This window comes from Podarcis raffonei, chromosome Z (assembly GCF_027172205.1).
Source record: "Podarcis raffonei isolate rPodRaf1 chromosome Z, rPodRaf1.pri, whole genome shotgun sequence".
Classification (NCBI taxonomy): Eukaryota; Metazoa; Chordata; class Lepidosauria; order Squamata; family Lacertidae; genus Podarcis; species Podarcis raffonei.
The window spans coordinates 2,792,627-2,812,454 of NC_070621.1; the positions used below are offsets into that span (position 1 = coordinate 2,792,627).

Below are 19,828 nucleotides of genomic sequence, written 5' to 3' on the forward strand. Positions count from 1 at the left end.
GGGAAATGAACGAATTCCTATGCCCCACAAATAACCCAGAGATGCTTTTTAAATAAAAGGACACATTCTCCTCATGTAATAACACACTGATTCCCGGACCATCCACAGGCCGGATTTAGAAGGCAATTGGGCCGGATCCGGCCCCCGGACCTCAGTTTGCCTACCCCTGCTCTTAAGCATTGAGAGGAGGCTGAAGCAGCGAATGCAACCAGCCCAGAAGGTGAGCAGAGCTGAGAGTTTCTCAAGCCCGCTCATACCTTGGGGGTGTGCTCTTAGCTCGCACACCCACCCCTCGCCTTCCTAATTTGATTGCCAGTGCCCTGCGCTTTCCCAAGTCTCCTGGCGCCGTGTCCCACCCAACGGTTGAGCACACTGGGGATGTGAGGGACCAGAAAGAAAGGGTCCATGTTCAATGCTGAAAGGCTGCTTGTCTGGAGCAGGGCTGCCGATTCCTAAACTGGTACGGCTGCTTGCACATGCATGTCAACTAGAAGTATTAATACGCCCCACGTGTTACGCTTTGAAGAGGGAGGAAAGGCCTGGAATGCAAACTTCCAGAGGGATGCGCTGGATCCGCTTCAAAGCCTCTCACTCACCTTCCATGCCTTTTTTCGTGGTGGGTGGGGAGTTCCTGCCCTTTCTTTCTATGGGCCACCAATAAGCCAGCACTGCAAATACTAAGACAAACAGAAAAAACCTCCACGACTGGATTACGCTATCCAAATCAATGAGATCTGCATACTTTAGCATCAGAGAAGATGGCCCAGGAACTCCCAGGGATCTCCTCCACTTCTGAGGTTACCAGCTGCCTTACTTGCTCTGGGGTCCCTGGTGTGATGCTTGTGGGTACCTCTCAAGTCCCCCTGTCCCTCCCAATTCACATTTATTTATTTAAGTGTGGGGTTGGGTGGCTGTTTTTTTTAAGTTCAGTAGGACTGTAAGAATGCAAGAAGAGCCCGTTGGATCAGGCCAGTGGCCTCTCTAGTCCAGCATCCTGCTCTCACAGTGGTCAGCCAGATGTCAGTGGGAAACCAGGGAGCAGGATCTAACCACAAGAGCAATATTCTCCTGCCTGCAGATTCCAGTACAGTGGTGCCTCGCAAGACGAAAAGAATCTGTTCTGCGAGTCTCTTCGTCTAGCGGTTTTTTCGTCTTGCGAAGCAAGCCCATTGACGGATTAGCAGATTAGCGCTATTAGCGGCTTTTAGCGGCTTAGCGGATAAGCGGCTTAGCGGCTTAGAAAAGGGGGGGGAGGGAAAAAAACCCGCAGGAACTCCCAAGACATTTTCGTCTTGCGAAGCAAGCCCATAGGAGCTTCGTTTTGCGAAGCACCTCCAAAACGGAAAACTCTTTCGTCTAGCGAGTTTTCCGTCTTGCGAGGCATTCGTCTTGCGGGGCACCACTGTACTCAGGGGCATCACTGCCTCCAACTTCCGATTCAGAGAAGGCTCAGCTTTCAGGTCTTTCTTGACTGGGGAAGTGGGAGGGGTACATCCTTACTTATTTATATCACAGGCCTTGTATACTGTTTAATAATAATAAATTTCTAAGCTGTTTCCATAAAATATTCATTACAAAATAGCAATAAAATAAGACTTTTAAAAACAGGAGACAAAATAATATCAAAAACATTTTTAAAAACAAATGTTTTTACATGTATGGGTCGCCTTGCCTAAACAAAACAGTTTTTGACAGGGTCTGAAAACAGTATAATGATGGCACCTGCCTAATATCAATAGGCAGGGAGTTCCATATAACTTTCTGGTTTAAAATGCTAAGGTATAAACTACTGTGCAACTCTCCCCTTCCAAAAACCCTGGCTAGTAGCCATTAAGAATGACTTTCTGCATTAAGAAAGATTGCCTTTCGCCTGCCCTGAATCTTCCACAAGTTCAAATGTTACAAGAGTGAGAGAAAACCTTTTCACTATCCACTTTCTCCACACCCTGTAGAGTCTTACAAACTTCTATCATGTCATCTCTTACCTGCCTTTTATCCAATCTAAAAATTACCAAAGGCTGCAACCTTTTCTCATAGGGGAGTCCCTCCATCCCCTTTCTGAACCTTTTTCAACTCAACAATATCGTTTTTGAGGCGAGGTGACTAGAATCGAACACAGCACCATTGACTCGTAGTACAACATTATGATATTGGCAGTTTTTAAGTATTTAATTCCCTAGTATCAAATTAAATGCATGAAGAGAGGGCTACTGGTGCCTATTGACGGCTATGGGGAAGCTCCAGATTCAGGGGCAGTCTACCTTTAAATAACAGAAGGAAAGAAAAGCAGGAGAGGGCTACTGTGCTCACATCACCTGGCTGGTCACTGCGGGGAAACAGGATGCTGAGTTGTTTGGGCCTCTGGCCTGACTCAGCAGGGCTCGGCTCAGCGCAGTGAGTCAGGTGGAAACTGAGATGGGGAGGGATGCTCCACAGAGGGCCGATTGTACTTCCTCTCTGCTCTGCTTTAAAAATAAAATATTTGCAGGCATGCAAAGAAAATGTTTTGATTTGGAAAATCAGAGAAATGTTGCTTCAGACAGTGCAAGAGAGCCCCCAAGTTGGGGAGGGGAAATCTGCTCATCCACCTCAGGGGTCAGAAGACACCCCACCTGGTGTCCTTAGCCATCCCATCTGAGGCAAAAGAGCAGGAAGCGAAGGAAGTAGCCTGCAATGCAGTGTGTGGTGACCCCACCACCCAAAGACAAGACATGAGCCCATTGGCGTGAAACTCTCCCTGTTCATTCACTTGCTAAATGCAACGCACCTTCCAGGCATTGCTCCGCTTCTACATACCATTCCCTGTCCCACCGATGTTTTGTGACTCTTCCCTCTTTGCAAACATTGCTATAGAGCTCAGTGGGTGCGAAAAAAATGACCGGTGGGAAGTCTGCATGCCCTAAGGAAATCTCAGAAGCTACCAAGTTGGGAGAAGGCCACAGTCCAGTGGCAGAACACCTGCTCAGGGTGCAGAAGTCAATCACTGCCACCTCCAAAGCATCAGGTAGAAGCTGAGGTGAAAGGAAGACCACCTGCTCCATTTACCGCCCCATAACCTTCCAAGTGCCATGGCACACTACTGCTGAGGTCCAAAGCAGCAGCAGCAGCAGCAGCAGTTTCCTGCATTGAAAAAAGTTCATCCAGCTGGATGGAAGCAAACCAAGAACAACTTGTGAAGAGGTGCAAAGGGTAGCCCCATCTCAGGACGGGAAGTTAAGAAGCATCTGTGCATTCAACCTGTCACTTGGATGCAAGAGAGGCACAGCTGAATCCCCAAGGAGAAGACGGCACAGTTGGAAGAACAGAGAATCACACAGGAACACAACAGGCAAACTCATTGCAGTTGAACAGATAAAGGCTTCTAGGAGGCCAAAGTAACTTGCAAATATCCAACCACATCACACAAGCGGTTCTGTGACACAGCACGCTATGGAAGGCCCTGGAAGTATCGCAACTATCTTCACAAAGTCCCTGCAAAGGAGGCCAGTATTAGGCAAGGACTACAAACTGAGAGAACACGATGCAGCAACTTTGCTGAAAGGCAAGCTGCCTACATGTGTCTTTAGACAGTGCCTAGATGCTACTGGTAACTCCAGCATCCAACACCAAGAGTTCAGGGCAGAAGAATAAGCAAATAACCAAAGTTCGTCAGAATCAAATAAATCTGCCAGCCAGAAGCTGCAACCAAGCCAGAGCTTTGGTTTGTAAACTATGGCTTGCAAGCAACTTCCAGCTGATGCCTGCAGTGCCATTTGGATGTCTGAGCAAACTTGTGGTTGCTGCAAGTCTGGAAAGGAAGGGTAGAACCTGCAAGAGAGGGGAGGGAGGTAAGAGAAGGATCATGCAAAGGCTTATGAAATGTTCCTGATCTTGGAGATCGGATTTTGTGATGTCTTAATTAAGTCTGAGTTGATCTAAGTCGCTGGGCTGCATCTGCTAATTGCTCCAGATACTCATCATCTCCTTAAGTGCAAAAGAGCTGTGATGGGTTAGACGGAAAGGGCAGGGAAACGGGGGCTCCCCAGGCTGAGCAGCCAGCATGGCCAATGACAATGGAAGACGCAGTCCAAAGACATCTGGATGGCCAGAGCTTCCCCACCCTCCGAATGCCAGGCCCAGAAGCCCACAACCAGGGGACAAAAGTGAGTGTCTTGCCTCGCTGTAGGCTGCTTCCCAGCAACCAGAATTCAAGAGTTAAACCAAGAAGTTCGAGGCAGCAATGCTTCTGAATGCCAGCTCCAGAAAACCATGCGAGGACAGAGTGCTACTCTTGTGCTCAAATCCTGCTTGCATCTGGTTGGCCACTGTGAGATGAGAATGCTGGACTACCTGGGCCTTGATGGCTAGATGCCAACGAGACTGATCCTCCATGAATATTGCCTCATCTGCCTTTCACAGCCATCTAAGCTTAAATAGTGACTAATGCATACAGTGGTACCTCTGGATGTGAACGGGATCTGTTCTGGAGCCCTGTCCGCATCCTGAAGCGAACACAACCCGCATCTGCACGTGCGTGATTCGCCGCTTCCACGCATGTGTGCGACGTCATTTTGAGCGTCTGTGCATGTGCGAGCAGCGAAACCCAGAAGTAACGCGTTCTGTTACTTCCGGGTCGCCATGGAGCATAACTTGAAAATGCTCAACCTGAAGCATATTTAACCTGAGGTATGACTGTATATTGTGGCAGTGAGTTCCTTAAGCCCATTAAGAACCATGGAAGAAACCCTTTGGTCTGCTCCTGAATTCCCTGCAGCTCCTTTCACTGGTCAATTCTCCCCACCCCACTGACGGAGAAAAACTCCACCCGTGCTATTACTGTATCGCACCATTTTATCACCATCATTCTTTTTCCTGTCACTTAGCTGTCTTATAGGAGCACACAAGGGGGCTCCTTCCTTTGGCCCAGAAGGGTGGCAGCTGCCTCTTCAGAACCGGTCATGAGAACATAAGAACCTAAGAAGAGCCTGCAGAATGAGGCCCAGGGTCCAATCCTAAAGCCATCCAAGTGCTTGGCCATCACTGCCTCCTGGGGGAGCAAATGCCATAGTTTTAACTGGGCATTGGGTCCATTCCGAGGACAGTACATGAACAGAACCAGCCCAGCCACCTCACCCTCAAGAAGACCCTTGATGAGCATCTCATTTCAAGTTAATTTCACAGCCATAATGGATTTTTCAGAAAGCATTTCTAGAACATATTTACTCTCCAACATCTTACTTCCTTTCGCATTTGGAGTAACGCCCCTCCCTCTCTCTTACACTTTCTATCTAATTCCCCAAGTCATCCCATTCCTTGAATAATTCCAGGTAGTTTCTTTTTTTTTAATCAATAGCTGACAGACTTGTCAAATTACTTCGGGGACCAACAAAGCAATTTTTAAACATTCATAAACCCTTGCAGAACAGTTTAAGTGCGCTGAATTTTAAGAGCGAAAAGGTGAGGGCTGAACAAAAATGATCAAGCAGGATTACGGTTTTGTAAACGAGAATTTAATTCATCATTAATGAATCATTTTGCAGAAGCTGGCTTCATCCCCCACACTCCTAACCTGTTGCAAAAAATGGGAGAGCAAGAGATGGGGAAAGCCCAGATGGGAAAAGAAAGGGGTGGGGAGCGAGGGGAACGTGCAGCAGCCCCGACCTGGTTATTTCCTTGGAAGTCCCAAATGTCTAGAGGCTCCAGCATACAATAGTGTATTAATACAATCACAGAATTGTAGAGTTGGAAGGGACCTCCGAGGGTCATCTAGTCCAACCCCTGAAGGTAGCCTGCCTGCCTGCCTGCCTTCCTTCCTTCCTTCCTCTGTTCAGTGACTAATTAAGGCACCAAAGAGGGGCTGGTGGGCCAGGTAGGAAAGCTGCAGGGGCCTGCTATTCGTGGCGTGAGGAGCTCCACTGCAGAAGCATGCAGAGGGGCTGTGACTCAAGAAACATCCCAAGGGGGTTGCAGATTAGAAAGAGAGGAAACGTTTGCAGTCAGAGGGTCCAATTCCATCAATCTCTTGAGGGCCACATGGCAGCTGTGGGCAGGGCCAGGGGCAAAAGCTGGTAAGGGGCAAAACCCCTTGCTTACAGGACTTGCAATGGCTGCCAATTTGCTACCGGGCCAAGTTCAAGGTGTTGTTACTAACATAAAAGGTAAAGGTAAAGGGACCCCTGACTGCTTGGTCCAGTCGTGGCCGACTCTGGGGTTGTGGCGCTCATCTTGCTTTATTGGCCGAGGGAGCCGGCGTACAGCTTCCGGGTCACGTGGCCAGCATGACTAAGCCGCTTCTGGCGAACCAGAGCAGCGCATGAAAATGCCGTTTACCTTCCCAGTGGAGCAGTACCTATTTATCTACTTGCACTTGGACGTGCTTTCAAACTGCTAGGTTGGCAGGAGCAGGGACCGAGCAACGGGAGCTCACCCCGTTGCGGGGATTCAAACCGCCAACCTTCTGATCGGAAAGCCCAAGAGGCTCAGTGGTTTAGACCACAGCGCCACCTGTGTCCCCTGTTACTAACATAAAAGGCCCTAAACAAATCAGGTTGCTTGAGAGAGAGCCTTATCCCTTTATGCACCCAGTGAATGGCTGTGGTCTATGGGAGAGTCTCTCCTGTAAGCTCCAAAGATCTCAGGAGCCGACTCCGCAGTAGCTTGGAGCAGGGCTTTTAGTGTGGCTGCCCCTGTCCTGTGGAACGGCATTGCTGTTTGAGATACTGCAGGTGCCCACTATCTGCACTCACTAGAAGAAGTGGGACAGATTTTTGTCCCATCAGGTTTTCATGGAGAAATGGGTCTTTACCACATATTTCCTGGTTTAAAACTATTTTATGTGTAAATCACATTGAGACTGTGGTTTAGAAGGCAATTAATAAATTAACGGCAATAACAGCAACAAGGATAACTGCAACCCTGGAATAGCTCAGTGGGTAGAGCATGAGACTCTTAATCTCAAGGTTGTGGGTTTGAGCCCCACAATGAGCAAAACGATTCCTGCATTTACAGGGGGTTGGAATAGATGACCATTGGAATCCCTTCAAACTCTACAATTCTAACATTCTATGTTGCTGCTGTTGAGCCGTCTGTATGCTCAATGTATTAACATTGGTGCAAGTGACTCTCCTGGTGGTAGGGGATGAATACATAAATTCTACTACTACTACTACTACCAATAATAATAATAAATTCTCCTCTAAAGCCAAAGGGATACCTACCTCCTGCTGTGTCCCAGGGCACTCAGAAAACACAAAACCCCTAAAACAGAGATTGCAGCTCCCTTTCATTTTAATCTTCCTCGGAGGCTGATTCATTATTGACAATGGAACCAGCAGTAAGACAGGCAAGGAGACAAGTGTGCTGGTGGGTTGGGGGGCGGAAACGGCTGTCGCACAACCCCACTCCCTTCACCCTCCAACCTGACAGCCCCAAATGGCTGTAGATCTGCAGAAAATTTGAAAAAATACCCACCCATAATGTCTTTCTTCCAAGGATTTTATTCCACCCCCCCGCCCCTCCACTTTGCCGCACCATATCCAAGTGACCTAGATATGACAGTTGTTTGCAAATATCTAATTCCAACGCAAGCTTTCCTTTTTTCTCTCTCCCTCCTCCTTTCCTTCCCAAGCATGGGAAAGGCAGCTCTCAGCTAACATCTGCCCCAATTATTTCCTCGGACTGCAAAAAGGAACATATCTGGGAGGCTGGAAATAATTAATGCAAACAGCTTTAGCCATGGATTTTTTTAAAAAGGAGAAGAAGAGAGGTGGGAGGGAGGGCAAGAGAGAGAGAAAAAGTCAGGCAATCGACTTGAGCATTTGACGTTTTCAGAGCAATGAGGACTGCTGAAAAGGGAATTTGGTGTACTTGTGGCAGAAGCAAGTAGAAAGCACCACACCGAAAAAACAACAACACCCTAGTGTGGTGCTTCACATGAGATACTGGGGAGAAAGGGGTAATCTTAGCCCTGTCTTGGCCCTGAACGCAGGAAGCAACAGCAAAAATGACAACAGCTCTGAGCACACACAAAGAGCCCAGAAAGAGGAACTATCTGTAAGATTTCGGTAATTGCCACCAATGCCCTTATCTGGTCAGGTGAAGCGCTGGGAAGTCCTGGCCCATGTGATGGGTGATGCTTTGTGTAGAAAGATCTCATTCTGTTCTCACAGTGGCCAGCCAGATGCCCGCTATGGGAAACCCTCAAGCGGGTCCTGGGCACAAGAGCATTGCTCACCCCACTCCTGTGGCTTCTGGGAACAGGGACTGAGAAGCACCACTGACCAACCTTGGAGGCAGAGATCAGTCATCAAGTAATTAATGCAAATAATGATTATTGTGGGGGCGGGGGCAGAGGGAGAGAAAGGTTTGAAGCCTACCTGCAAACACAAAAGCGCAATTAAGGGTTATTCAGACCTGATTATGAGAGCTCCAGTCTTCCCACACCCCAACGGCCTCAGAACAGCCACACTCGCCAGGGTGTGTCAGTCTCAAGAATTCAATATAATTCCTTGAGTAAACACACCTAGGACTCAGCTAAGGCAAACATGAGGATTCCTTGTTAAGTGACTTTTCTTGGAGGTAGGAAACACCTCAAGGACACCAGTATGAATGGGTAACTCAAATGGGCCAAATCATCAGAGGGGTGATATTCTGAGTCTAAACCAACTCCGGCCCTCCAGATGTTTGGGACTACAATTCCCATCATCCCTGACCACTGGTCCTGTTAGCTAGGGATGATAGGAATTGTAGTCCCAAACATCTGGAGGGTCGGAGTTTGCCTAGGCCTGGTCTAAACCTCCCCCCTCAACTATTCACTCTGGACCCCCTGAATGCTCAATGTCAGATTCCTTCAGGGATATGTGGAAGGTCACACATGGCCACTAAATCCAGAATAATTCCAGCTCCTGAGTTCCATGCTCTGTATAGAATCACAGAACCACAGAGTTGGAAAGGAACCTGCAAGGGTCATCTAGTCCAACCCCCTGCAAGGCAGAAAGCACAGCTATAGCATCCCTGGCAGGTGGCCAGCCAACTCCTGCTTAACAACCTCCAAGGAAGGAGGGTCTACCACCTCCCAAGGGAGACAACTTCACTGTCAAACAGCTCTGACCCTCAGAAAGTTATTCCTAATGTTTAGTCAAGAGTCTCATTTCTTGTCATTTGGGTCCAATGGTTTGGGTCCTGCACTGTAGAGCAGCAGCTTGCTCCATCTTCCATGTGACAGCCCTTCAGATATTTGAAGATCATAATATTAGCCATCCAGTATTATGCTACTGGATTGCCAATAGTATATGTGAAAAGCATCTAGGGGTCTTAGTAGACCACAATGCCAGCATACTGGAAGAGGCAAAGATCACCAGTGTTGAAGCAATGATTCTTCAACATCATCTTCGTTGGACGGGTCACGTTGTTTGGATGCCTGATGATCACCTTCCAATGCAACTACTCTATTCCGAACTTAAGAATGGAAGTGTAATGCTGGTGGTCAACAAAAGAGGTTTAAAGACTCTCTCAAGGCAAATCTTAAAAAATGTAAACACTGGCAACTGGGAAAAACTGGCCTGTGAGTGCTCCAATTGGAGAACAGCCTTTACCAAAGGTGTCGTGGGCTTTGAAGACACTTGAACTCAGGACGAAACGGAGAAACGTGCAAAGAGGAAGGCACGCTTGGCAAACCCTCATCCATGATCAACTCCCGCTCCAGAAACCTTTGTCACGCCTGTGGAAGGAAGTGTGGACCCAGAATTGGCCTCCACAGTCAGTTACAGACTCACTATTTAGACCACGTTCATGGAAGACAATCTTACTTGGCTACAAAGGATCGCCAAGGAAGACGAAGAGTGTTCAGATCAAGGGAAGTCATAGTCCCACGCTATTCTGCCTTGGTCAGACCACACCTGGAATACTGTGGTGTTATCAGCACCATGCTCTAACCAACTAAACTATATCAATATTTCTCCGTTTAGAAACTCCTATCCATCTTGGTCTCCCTTCTCTTTGAGTATTTCTGCCCATGGGATCTCACCCAGTAGCTCCTTCAGCTTTTTGAAACTGGCCTTCTTAAAGTCCAGAGTGCATGTCCAACTACACTCAACTTTCCCTTGCCTCTGTATCATGAAACCCAAGAGGACATGATCACTTCCTCCCAAGTTTCCCAGTACTTCTACTTCGCCAATCAGTTTCTCCCTATCGGTGAGGACCGGGTCCGATACAGATGATCCCTGTGTTGCTTCTTCCACCTTCTGGGAAATGAAATTGTCAATGAGGCTGCTGTCTCTTTGGCCCTTCAGGGCTTTCACTCTGTCCGTGAGAACTTCCCACAACCACCTGAGGCATCTCTGGTGGCACATACCAGTCTGGGTAAACGCAGCCCCAGGCACCAAAATACACTGTGGACGAGGAAACGGGAAACACTGTGCCTGCGCTTGCAAAAAAAGAAGAAAGTGGCAAAACGCAACATTTCCCCTCCTCTCCATAAATTGCACAGATTTGAGTCCTCAGGAGGAAGGCGGGGGAAACACCCTTTGCGTGAAACACAACCAGGCCGGCTATAAAAAGAGCATCCTGTTTTTGAGACACAGTTTGGTTGTTTGGAGATCTTTTCTTCTTCTAAAACCACCGTTGGAAGGAGGGGTGTAAACTGGAGTGCCAGATTGCAGCTCCAGAAGAACGAGAGGAATTTTCTTTGGGCCTGCAGGCGGAAGGAGGCGATGGTGAAAGCATGCACTAGGAGCCACCCCTGGAATGGTTTTGTTTTCTGAGCAACACAAACTCTGGACAGCAAAGCTTACAAGATCTTACTTACCATGGTGAGTTTCGCTTCCCGGTCTCTTCCAGAATTTTCCGTTTTCTGTTTTTGCAGGTGAGGACAGTGGAGGAGGGAAGAAAGGCTGGTATCTCATCTCCTCCAGCCCTCACCCACCAACCCATCAGCAGGAAGTAAGCCTCCTCTCCTCATCAGACCTCCTTGTATGGTGTGAGCAGCCGGGCTCAGCATGCTGGCTCTTGGCCCCAGCCCAGCTCCCTGCGGCCTCAGGAAACTGTTCCAGCACGCAGTCTACAGGGAACAATCCTCAGCCAGTTCGCAGACAAAGCCAATATTATTAACTCCTTCTGCAGCAGGCAGGGGCTTTTAAAGGGACAGGCAGGAGGGCTCCCACCTCCAGCACGGCAAAGAGTGCATGCTCCGAGTGCAGAAGGGGACAGATCCAAGCCTGGCAGCTGCCCCTTGTTCTTTTCCTTTTTAAGGATCAGGCAGGAGATGGTGAGAAGGACGCCGCTCTGCCTGGGAACCCTGGAGGGCTGCTGCTCCCAGCTAAAACTAACGCAGGATAGACAGGTCTCCCTGAATATCCACGAAGGAGCATTGCTAAGAACTCAAAAGCACTCTGGGCGCAGATCTGCAGGGGGGTAGCAAAATCAAGGTGGCGTGTGACACCCCAGGTGCCCCGTGAACAAAGTTTTGTGCTTTTTAAAATAAGCTTTTTAAAAAGGAAAACTGGGAGAGGCAGGCAATCTGGCAATTTGGGGTCCAGCATAGAAGAGTCGGGAGACTGAATGGTGCCCCTGTTCCTATATTCTAAGTCATGGGTAGGCAAACTAAGGCCCGGGGGCCGGATCCGGCCCAATCGCCTTCTAAATCCGGCCTGCGGACGGTCCAGGAATCAGTGTGTTTTTACATGAGTAGAATGTGTCCTTTTATTTAAAATGCGTCTCTGGGTTATTTGTGGGGCATAGGAATTCATTCATCACCCCCCCCCCCAAAATAGTTCGCCCCCTCCACAAGGTCTGAGGGAAAGTGCTGAAAAAGTTTGCTGACCCCTGTTCTAAGTGGTACCATTTATTTATTTATATCATTTATATCCCACCTCCTCATTTAACCCCCACGACAACCCTGCGAGGTAAGGTGCGCGGAGAGAGGCAATGACTCCAAGGTCACACCTGGCGAGTTTCCTGTGCCAAGCTGGCGGAATGGGGGAGGGAGAGGGACTTCCCTGATGAATTTCTGTGTGGCATCACTTAATCTGTTAACGGGCACAGGAATTATGTCAGAAACAAGAGGGGGTAACCCTGTAGGGAAGGGGCTTCTACCACTTCTGTGGGAACTTCACACAGCCACCTGGGATCGACCAGGGTCGTAGAGAACTTCGTGGGAGGATTGGGCCCTGCGCTAAGAAGTGGGAGGGTGACCCATGGGATCTGCAGCAAAATGCCTCGGCCCGATCCTCTTAAGTCATAGTCCAAAGTCCAGGAACCGTGCATTCCTCAGCATCCTTTGGAAAAGGTTTTATCTCTGCTGCCCTCGGCCCTTCAAATGTGGACTTTGTCGCTGGAGATAACAAGTCTGCTTTGCAGCGCAGGAATGAAAAATCATGGGCAGGAAAGGACTATGGCTGGAATTTAAAATTCTTGCGGCTCATATAGACTGTTTTTACCTTGGGCTGGCAATGTGCAATATATAGATACAGATATAGATACAGATATAGATATGTATATTTTGCTGACTGCTGATTATTTAAGTATTTGCACCTTCTTCATCTTGCTGCCCCACAAATGCTGGACCCACAAAGGGTGTTAGGCTATAGGCTCAGGACTGAAGCCATCTCAGTAAAAGTCTGTCTGGGCGGCTGCCCTTACTAAGCCTCTCTGTAAATTAGCATCACGTGTGCCTTACTTATAGAATGGGGATTTTAAAAAAATGTATCAGGACCATATTATTAACAGCCCAAATGACCTAGAATGGCCATTTTGTGCTCCCATCTGCTTTAATTTTATTACATAAAATTAAATTTTACATGGAGTTGTTAACATCCACCCAATATTCTCTTCCCAGGGCTACAATTCTGGGAGGGGAATAGCGGCAGGTTCTCAGCACCCTTAGCAAACTACAACTGTCAGGACTCGGGGAGGTGAACCTGCCTTAAATATATGGCCTTTATGCACACCACACCTTATTCCGAGTCAAAACGCTGGCCTGTCTAGGTCAGCACTGCCTCTCGCTCTGACTGGCAGCAGCTCTCAAGGGTCTCAGGTAGGGCTCTGCCTGCAGAACAGAACAGAGCAAAGTCTTGACATGCCTCTTGTTTATTTCACAACATTTATATGCTGCTTGATTGTAAAGCAACAAACAAACCTCAGAGCAGTTTACGAAAACCATATAGAACCATCAGATTATCTGACCAAAGGCTGATTAAACTGGCTGCAGCGCCCTAAACATCTGAGGAGGCTTGCCTGAATAAAAATGTTTATAGCAGTTGCCAAAGAGAGTACAGTGGAGCCACCTGCCGAATACCTATAGGCAGGGAGTTCCAAAGTTCAGGTGTTGCCATACTGAAGTGTTGAGTTATTTTGAGGAGGTACCAATGCTGGGTGCAACACGTTTAGTGTTTACTCTCTCTCTCTCTCTTTCTTCCACACTGCTGATCTTGCCCTGGCTTAGAAGGCCTACTGTCCCCCGTCCCCCCCCCAAATGTTGGGTGTGCCAGGAGGTAGGGGAGAAAATGCAGACACGGGTAACAGAAGCAGTAATGAGCGCGAGTGTGCGCAGCCCGCCAACTGCCTCCTCCAATCTGCCTTGCTTGCTGGAGCTCAGGAGCAGAGTAGATGAGGATTTATGAGTTCTGTCAGGAAAAGCGTGGAAAGGAGTCCGTGACAAATTAATCACCAATCTCGGCCACGCTGACGGGGTGCTTTCCGTGCCCGCCCTCACCAGCGGTGCCAGGTTGCCTGCCATGGGCCGGAGCCCTGTAGGGGGCACCTTTCTGATGCCATCACCTGTGTTCTCTGCTGACATCTGCCAGGGCCCCACAAAACCTTCCAGATGTGCGTTCCCCCTTAGGCCTTCTGCCAAGGTTCCCAACCAGCACCTGGGTCGCCCATCCTTATGATATATCATTTCATTTTATTTATTTGCTTTGTTTCATACAAAAACCACCATCACCTCAAAGCGGTTTACAAAACAGATACCACAAACAAATCAAAGAATCAACAACAGTTCCATCCTTTCACAGAGTTTTCCCAGCTCCATTACTGATGACACTACTAGGGTTGCCATATTTCAAAACGTATGTGAGACATCCGGGTACCATCGTATCTCGGGTTACATACGCTTCAGGTTACATACGCTTCAGGTTACAGACTCTGCTAACCAAGAAATAGTGCTTCAGGTTAAGAACTTTGTTTCAGGATAAGAACAGAAATTGGGCTCCAGCAGGAGGCCCCATTAGCTAAAGTGGTGCTTCAGGTTAAGAACAGTTTCAGGTTAAGAAAGGACCTCTGGAACGAATTAAGTACTTAACCTGAGGTACCACTGTATAGGGCGGTATATAAATAAATTCAATCAATCAATCAATCGACGAGAAACAGATTAAAGCTCACAGCAGCTTTCTAAATATCTAAGTTGGCTCGTCTGAACAAAAATTCAGCAGCAAAAAGTTAGCAGGTGCTAAGAAGAGGACAGCGAAAGTGTCTGCCTGGTGTCAAAGGCTGGGAGTTCCAAAGAGTGGAAGATGCAGCACTGTTGGTTACAGCATGGTGCTGATAACGCTAAGGTCGCAGGTTTGATCCCTATAGAGGAGAATTGCATTGCAGGGGGTTGGACTAAATGATCCTCAGGGTCCCATCCAACTCTACAATTCTGTGATACTACAGGTGAAACTCGAAAAATTAGAATACCACGGAAAAGTTCATTTATTTCAGTAATTCAACTGAAAAGGTGAAACTAATATATGAGATTGACTCATGACATGCAAAGCTTCTACTTCTCCGAGGTCCAATCTTGCTCGATTTGCAATCCTTGTTTTGCTGATTTCCTTGAATATTCTAATTTTCTGAGATGGTTAATTTGGGGTTTTCATCAGCTGTACGCCATGATCATCGCAATGATAACAAATCAAGGCTTAACATATCTCACTTTGCATGTCATGAGTCTATCTCATATATTAGTTTCACCTTTTAAGCTGAATGACTGAAATAAATGAACTTTTCCATGATAATCTAATTTTTTGAGTTCCACCTGTAGAACAAATCACGACTTGACATATCTCGCTTTGCATGTCATGAGTCGATCTCATATATTAGTTTCACCTTTTAAGTTGAATTGCTGAAATAAAGGAACTTTCCCACGATATTCTAATATTTCGAGTTTCACCTGTATTCTCAAGGATGGATTTCTTCTGCCGACTGAAGTGCTTGAGTGGGCACATGTGGGGCAAGGCGATCTCGTAGGTAAACTGGTCCCAAGTTATTCAGGACTTTATACGCTAACAGCAATACCCCTTGAACCTGGCCCGGAAGCAGGTCAGAAACCAGTGCAGATCTCTGAGCGCAGGTATTAGATGCTGACGAGGCCTTGCTCCTGCCAGCAACTGCGCTGCAGCATTCTGCACCAGCTGCAGCCTTAGGATCAAGAGCCAGGGAAGCCCAACATGAAATCCTTCCTCATTTTAAGGAATGTAAGAAGAGTCAAGCCAGGTCAGGCCAAAGTTCTGCTTCAGCATTCCCTGAGTTTTAGGCAAAACCGCCATTACCCCTGCCAAGAGCCTGCACTACAGGAACGCTGCTAGGCACTTAAAGAGGACTTGTGGATTGAGCCCATGACAGAAATTCACATCAACGTACAGAATTTGGCCTCTTGGTGAATGAGAACCAGGTGTGTGCGTGGAGAGGTCCTCACTTTTTAAAAGGGGTGAGGAGAAGGAGAAGGGCAAGATATTTAGAGCATGGATTAAAAGACTGAGTGCTCCACTTCCAAGCCACAGCCCTCCTACAGAGACCAGGTGCAGGGGAGTTGTAGTACAAAGTCTCTGGCTGGTCGACCACAGTATTGATTGATTGATTGATTGACTGCATTTATGCACCAACATTTTCTCCAAGGAGCTCAAGGTAGTGTGCACGCTTCTCCTTCTCCTCCCACAACAACCCTGCAAGGTGCGTTAGGCTGAGAGGCAGTGACTGGCCTTCAAGGTCACCCAGTCTGGGGTTCGAATCCTGGTTTCCCAAGCCCTAGTCTGACGCTCAGCCACTGACAACTCAGCACCCACTGCACTGGCGCTTTACACACAGCCCTGGTTAGAGCAACAAAAGGCAGCATATTTCTGCAGGGGCATCTTGAATCAACGGGAGGCGGAGTTATGGCGAAGCCTGTAAAAGTGCTGACCCCTCAAAATATGGGTGGGTGGGTTCCACTTCATCCACAAGCCTCCAGCCTTTTGCCAGCAGCGCCCAGACAACCCCAATGCCCAAGTGACGTAGCCCCGCCAAAAGAGTTATTGGCAGGTGAATCTTGCCATTCTCACTTGGGCGATGAGGCAATCCTCTTTTTAAAGGCTACTGCTGAAGTCATTTGCTTTATTACCTTGGCGCCTGCTCCCCACCCCAACCCCCAGTTGTTTGCCGTAAATCTCTTGGCAGCAGTCCATGTCTCCGGGTCCAGCTCTTTCCCCCTTCATAACCTCAGCAGAGGGCATCTGTATTCTCCAAATCTCACACTGTTCTGGCAAGGCCACTAAAAAGGTACTCCACGACCCTCTTTATTTAAAAAACAAAATCATGGCCTGGGGAGATAAAAACACAGCAAAGCTTTATGTTTGTGCAATGCAAGGATTGGGGTTTTTTGGGCGGGGGAGCAGCACTTCTGCTCCTAAGCTGCACTGGCTCCCGGTGGAGTACAGGGTCAGATTTAAGGTGCTGCTTTTGACCTTTAAAGCCCTTCACGGCCTAGGACCCTCGTACCTACGGAACCGCCTCTCCTGGTATGCCCCACGGAGAGCCTCAAGGTCCATAAATAACAACACCCTTGTGGTCCCAGGCCCTAAGGAAGTTAGATTGGCCTCAACCAGAGCCAGGGCCTTTTCAACTCTGGCTCCGGCCTGGTGGAACGCTCTGCCTCATGAGACCAGGGCCCTGCAGGATCTGATTTCTTTCCGCAGGACCTGTAAGACAGAGTTGTTCCGCCTGGCCTTTGGCTTGGAGCCAATTTGATTCCCTCCCTCCCTCTCTTTCTTTTTTCTTTTCCTTCTCCTCCTGCGATGAGGCTACATTTTAATATTTTAATGTTCCATTATTTTAATGTTGTATTTTATTTTTGTTTTTAAGTTGTAATCATTCACCTTGTTTTTATTATTGCTTGTAAGCCGCTCTGAGCCAGGCCTTGGCTGGGGAGGGCGGGGTATAAATAAAAAATTATTATGATTATTATTATTATTATTAGAATACAGTCATACCTCGGGATAAATACACTTCAGGTAGAGCACTTTTGGGTTGCGCTCTGCAGTGACCCGGAAGTAACAGAGCACGTTACTTCCGGGTTTCGCCGCTCGCGCATGTGCAAACAGTCAAAATGATGTCACGCGCATGCGCGGAAGCGGCAAAACACAACCTGTGCACGTGCTGTCGCATCTTATGTTCTGTTCGGGATGCGAACGGGGCTCCGGAACAGATCCCGTTCGCATCCCAAGGTACCACTGTATCACACTGAAGTCATCAAATCTGCAGCCATTATTGTTGCAAAGGTGTATTTCCATGAAAAACAGTTTTTAACCTGTCCTGTTTCCCCAGAGGAGGCCAGAGGCAGTATGCATGGTTCCCCCTCAGCAGTGGCACCCTGAAAATTATTTGTGCAGCTACTCTGCAAGGTAGGTTAGGCTAAGAGTGACTGAATGGCCTGGTGTCCCCTGTTGAGCTTCAGGACAGAGCAGGGGTGGGAAAGTGGGCGTCGCAACTCCTTGACCAACGCTCTAATGTTGGAAACCACAAACAGGAGCTGATGCTTAGGTGTGTGGGAAGAGCCTGGCGGAATCTCAGATGCCACAGAACAAGCAGCTTACAACAAGGAACATACAAATCTGCCTTGCTTGCGCACATCATGGGGTCAAAAAGGATATGCTGGAGCTGGAAAGGTTTCAGAAAAGGGCGGCCAAAGATGATCAAGGAGATGGAGCGATTCCCATATGAGGACCTTTTACTTTAGAGGAAAGGTGAGTAAGAGGAGACATGATTGGAGTTTATAAAATGATGCACAGCATGGGGAAAGCGCACAGAGAGAAGTTTCCCTGTCTCTTTCGTAATGCTAGAACTCCTGGGCATCCGATGGAGCTGAATGCTGGAAGGACAGATAAGAGAAAGTCCTTTTTCACGCAGTGCAAAGTCCAACTGCGGAACTCCCTCCAGCAGGAGGCAGTGCGGGCTACCAACTTGGATTGTTTTAAAAAGGGAACTGAGACAATTCATGGGGTTGGGGGAAGGCGATGGATGGCTACTATCCATGTTTGCTCTGCTCCGACAGTAAGAGGAAGCAATGCTTCTTCTTTTTGTAAAAAAACCACTTTTATTTAAGCCATTTAAAGTAGCACAGCACTTCTGCCAATAGGGGAGAAAAGTAGGCATACATTGCTGGTTTGAAAATTCAGTCAGCCCATTCCATCCCCAATGCCAAATAAGCTATACTGGAAGGGTCAGAAATCATTTGATTTTTTAAAAAATCCATTTATCAGATGATCATTAGCCCAAGTCTTCTCTGGTTACGATTACGCTGAAGTTCATCCTAAAGTGCCCCTCTTGGTTGGACATAATCAGCAATCATGCAATAGTTCATTCCTCAACTACTCAATCTGTGGAACTGCCATCCTGATATTCTCCCTTAGTCTGGACTCAGTGCTTCAATCAGTATCAGATATTTTACACATCCAGATCTTCAACATACCTGAAGGACATAACATGTTCTCTTCTGATGCCATCTGAATCTTCCCAGTTGCCAGAACCCTGATGCGATCTTAACAAACAATAAGTTCTGAATAGCAGTTGCTGGAAACCACCGGAGGGGAGAATGTTTCTATTGTGCTTTTTCTCTGCTCCCTGGTTTCCCATAATGGGCATCAGCTTGGCCAGTGTGAAAACAGGGTGCTGAACTCAATGGACCACTGGTCTGGTCCAACAGAATCTTCTTTTGCTCACCTGTCTTGGAAGATGGATTGCCAGGCTGCAGATTATTAAACTATTTTTAAAGCAGAGTGTAGACAACTCCACCCATAGCCTGGGCCACCCCACCATCCGTCCCTCAGCTTCTTATTTCTGGAATACGAAAAGTATTGAGCTCAATAAATTTAGCTTCTGAATGGAGTTTGCAGGTTTATATATTCACAAAACCACAGAACTGACCCAGAGGATTATTTAGTCCAGTGTTTCTCAAACTTGGGTCCCCAGCTGCTGTTGGACTACAACTCCCATCGTCCCTAGCTAGCAGGACTAGTGGTCAAGGATTATAGGACCCAGGGTTAAGAAACATTGATTAAGTCCAACCCCCTGCTATGCCAGCAAGTCGTGACCCTGGGAAACACTGCTAGTCTGCCATGCATGCATGCAGCTGACACCTGCCACACAATGTACACTCTGCAGAGGCTCAGAGACACTCTCTACTATGACTTCATATGACTCAGGACTAAGGCTGACAATAAAAGGTAAAGGTAAAGGTACCCCTGCCCGTACGGGCCAGTCTTTCCAGACTCTAGGGTTGTGCGCCCATCTCACTCAAGAGGCCGGGAGCCAGCGCTGTCTGGAGACACTTCCAGGTCACGTGGCCAGTGTGACAAAGCTACGCTGGCGAGGCAGAGCCGCACACGGAAACGCCGTTTACCTTCCCCCTAGTAAGTGGTCCCTATTTATCTACTTGCACCCGGGGGTGCTTTCGAACTGCTAGGTTGGCAGGCGCTGGGACCGAACGACGGGAGCGCACCCCGCTGCGGGGATTCGAACCGCCGACCATGCGATCGGCAAGTCCTAGGCGCTGAGGTTTTACCCACAGCGCCACCCGCGTCCCTAAGGCTGACAATACAAGCAGGTTATTGGCCTGGGT

General features: G+C 48.0%; 1 protein-coding gene across 13 annotated transcripts in view; it reads right to left on the reverse strand.

The window, feature by feature from the left end:
• The window catches only part of DAB2IP (DAB2 interacting protein), a 304,877-nt gene that overhangs the window by 71,963 nt on the left and 213,086 nt on the right, over window positions 1–19,828 (reverse strand). The window contains exon 1 of one of the 13 annotated variants that reach the window (XM_053373761.1): window positions 10,784–10,974. The exons of the other annotated variants lie outside the window; for them this stretch is intronic. The gene's annotated coding sequence lies outside the window, so the exon portion shown is untranslated. Of the gene's footprint in view, window positions 1–10,783; window positions 10,975–19,828 lie in introns of those variants that run through there. 13 annotated transcript variants of the gene reach the window in all.